At 41.7% G+C, this 3,259-nt stretch overlaps 1 pseudogene; it reads right to left on the bottom strand.

Annotated features, from left to right (window-relative positions):
- Positions 1 to 648: 648 nt before the first annotated feature.
- On the bottom strand, positions 649 to 1,781 carry LOC141489765 (4-hydroxybenzoate polyprenyltransferase, mitochondrial-like; annotated as a pseudogene).
- Positions 1,782 to 3,259: the final 1,478 nt, after the last annotated feature.

Below are 3,259 nucleotides of genomic sequence, written 5' to 3'. Positions count from 1 at the left end.
CAGAATTTGAATCTAGTCCTTTTTTGGCTCTGAGGTCAATTCTCTATCTACTATTCTATACTTCTACCTTTCTTCTTAGCATGAAATAAGTAGTTCTTCAATAAGGAACTATGCCCAAAAAGCAATAAAATTGTTCATACCCTTTGACCCAGCAATTCCAATTCTAGGTTTATACCTAGAAGAAATTATAAAATTATAAAAAATGGGAAAGGTTCCCTCATGCTTCAAAACATTCATAGCAGCTCTTTTTTTGTAATGGCAAAGAATTGGAAGTTGAGGGGATGCCCATCAATTGGGGAATGGCTAAACAATGAAGACTAGAGAATACTTTTTTTTTTGCTTTACATAGCAGCTTTTATTTGAGTTTTTTTCTATAAAGAGTACATTTCCCAAAATACATTCCTCTTAGATAAGATACTCATCACAGTTCTAAAAAGGTGCTGAAGCTCGTACAATTCCAATAATTTTTGAGAATTTCATGCATAGGATGGGAAGTTCATTTAAAAATCCAGAGCTACACTCAGCTATACCCATTCAACCAGAGTTGTGAACCCACCGCTTCCTGAGATGGGGTGAATTTTGCTGGCAAAATTGTTTAACCTGGAAATTCTTGGGTGACTATACCTCAGAGTCATCTAATGTCTCCCTTTGACTGACTTCAAACTATTTTTCTTATAACAAAACAAGAGAAAGCTTTGTAGCCCTTAGTTTGAAACGTTCCTAAACTTCATTTGTTAGTTTCCTAAATCTTGGTCTCCATGTTTCTCTGACTCCTTTGGTTTCTTTCCATAAGTTTCCAAGAACAATCCCTATAAAAAGCATAATTCCTATGGTTCGGTTGGAGGTAAACTTGTCCCAACAATCCTCAGGTTTATGGATGTCCAGAGTATAAATCTGGCGGGCCAGGTGAGCCCCGATGGAGGCCACGGCGGCATAGTAGGGGGTGGTCTGGTCACAATTCAGGCCGGCCAGAGTCAGACCGCCCAGCATGATGGTGCTGAAGCCACTGAGCTACCACTTGGTGTCTTCCTTGAACCGTAGGGCAGTGGATTTGAGACCAATCAAAGCATCATCTCGTTTGTCCTGATGGGCATAGATGGTGTCGTATATCAAAGTCCACATGACTCCCGAGAGATAGAGGGGCAGGCAGACAGACACGTCGCAAGAACCTTTGAAATGGCGGACCATCCAAGTAACGCTCCTCAGTTAAAAGTCAGCCCCAAGGCTAACTGCAGCCAATAAGTAATTCTTTTCATCAGAGAATAGATGACCACCAGAGACAAGGATGCAGCTCCCAGTGCCATACTGTAATAATTCAGACACAGGAGCACACACAGTGCCAAGCTCGGCTGTCCTCCAAGGAAAACCAAAGACTGAAAAGTTGAAATATCTCCCGCAGCTATTGGTCGATTTGCTGTCCTTGTAACCTTTTTATCATAATCCTGATCCCACATGTCATTAATTGTACAGCCGGCTCCGCGCATCAGAATTGCTCCAGTCCCAAAAAGGGACAACATATACCAGTCTGGAAAACAGCTTGGCTCTGCTGCCAAGCCAATGCTCCAGGTACATGGCAAATACAACAGCCGGGTTCCGATGGGTTTGTCCAGCCTCATAAGGCGCAGGTAGGGCTGCAGGGGGCGGCCGACAGGTTCCTGGGGCGCCCGCCGCTGGCCGGGGCAGAGGCTCCTGGCGGCGTAGGTTGCGCGTCCGCAGAGCGCCCGCCGCCAGGGCCCCGCCAGCAAGCCCCGGGCCAGCCCGAGGCGGCCCGCGGCCATCATGGCTAGCGGCGGGCCGCCTAGAGAATACTTTTATTCAATAAGAAACAATAAGTGATCGATCTCTATAGAAGCATGGAATGACTTACAGGTTCTGATGCTGAGCAAAGGGGGCAGAACCAAGAGAACAATATACACACCAACAACAACATTGTGAGATGATCAACCTTGATGGAAGCAGCTCCTCTCAGCAATCCAGAGAGCGAGGACAACTGTATTAGACTGGTTGTGGACTATATTATCCCCATCCAAAGGAAGAAAAACAAAACAAAACAAAACAAAACACACACACACACACACACACACACACACAACAACAACAACCCTTCAGAATCTGATGAACACTTTATAAAAATTATCTCTTATATATCTTTTTCCCTTAATCCTAATTCTTCATGCCAAAAATGATTAATCTTTAAACATGTTTATCAAAATATGTATATACAATACTAACCTGACTGTTCACTACTGAGGGCTGGGGAGTGGAGCTTAAAAATATATGTGTGCATATCAATGAAAGTAAATAATTTTTTTAAAGTAGCTCTTGGGCAGCTCAGTGATGCAGTGGATAGAGCATCAGGCCTGGATTTATGAAGACTTATTTTTTTAATTCAAATCTGGTCTCAGACACTTAATAACTATGTGATGCTGGGCAAGTCACTTAATCTTGTTTGCCTCAGTTTCCTCATCTCAGAAAAAGCTGGAGAAGAAAATAACAAAAGATAATTCCAATATCTTTTCCAAGAAAACTCCAAATGGGTTCACAAAGAGTCAGACATGACTGAAAAAACACCAACAAACCAAATTTTAATTGGTGAAGGATATTTCCACTCTCATTTTCATAGGCAATGTAGAGGCTGTACATCATTTAGCTGTGCTGACTGAATACCGTACAGGGAAGAAATGGAATTCTGGAGCAGAAGTGGAAAGTGGGAGAATGCACAAGATCAAGAGGATTAGATCAAAATGATCAGAATAGAAATGGAGAGCTTCCTGGATTTTGGAGACAGACAAAGTGAGTTCTGGTTTCAGTTGTACCATGTTGTTGTTGATGTATGAATGGTGTTATTGTTGACTATGTGACCTTGGGCAAGTCACTTCCCTTTTCTAGGCTTTAGTTTTATCGTCTGTGAAATGTAGTGGTTAGATTTGATGATCTTTAAGGCTCTTGCTATAATTTTCCCATTCTAAGTATTAGAATTTCTAGTGAGAGGTAGGTGGGGGTGGGGGGAGAGTGAGATGCTTTTGTTCAAACAGTTATGACAATCCAAAAAGTGTTATTCTTTTTACAAAGAAACATTGCAGATAGGCTTGGGGTCCTCAAGAGCCAGCTCTGGGGTCTAATGTTATCAACATTTTTATTTACTACTATTTATGTTATGGAATTAAAAAACAGCTATCACTTTAAAAAAAACTGAAAATAGTAAGCACTTAAGTGGTTTTTTTTTTCCATTCATTCATTCAGATTACTCTATACTGGG

Source organism: Macrotis lagotis, chromosome 5 (genome assembly GCF_037893015.1).
Source record: "Macrotis lagotis isolate mMagLag1 chromosome 5, bilby.v1.9.chrom.fasta, whole genome shotgun sequence".
NCBI lineage: Eukaryota > Metazoa > Chordata > Mammalia > Peramelemorphia > Peramelidae > Macrotis > Macrotis lagotis.
This window is presented reverse-complemented; position numbering and strand designations above follow the sequence as displayed.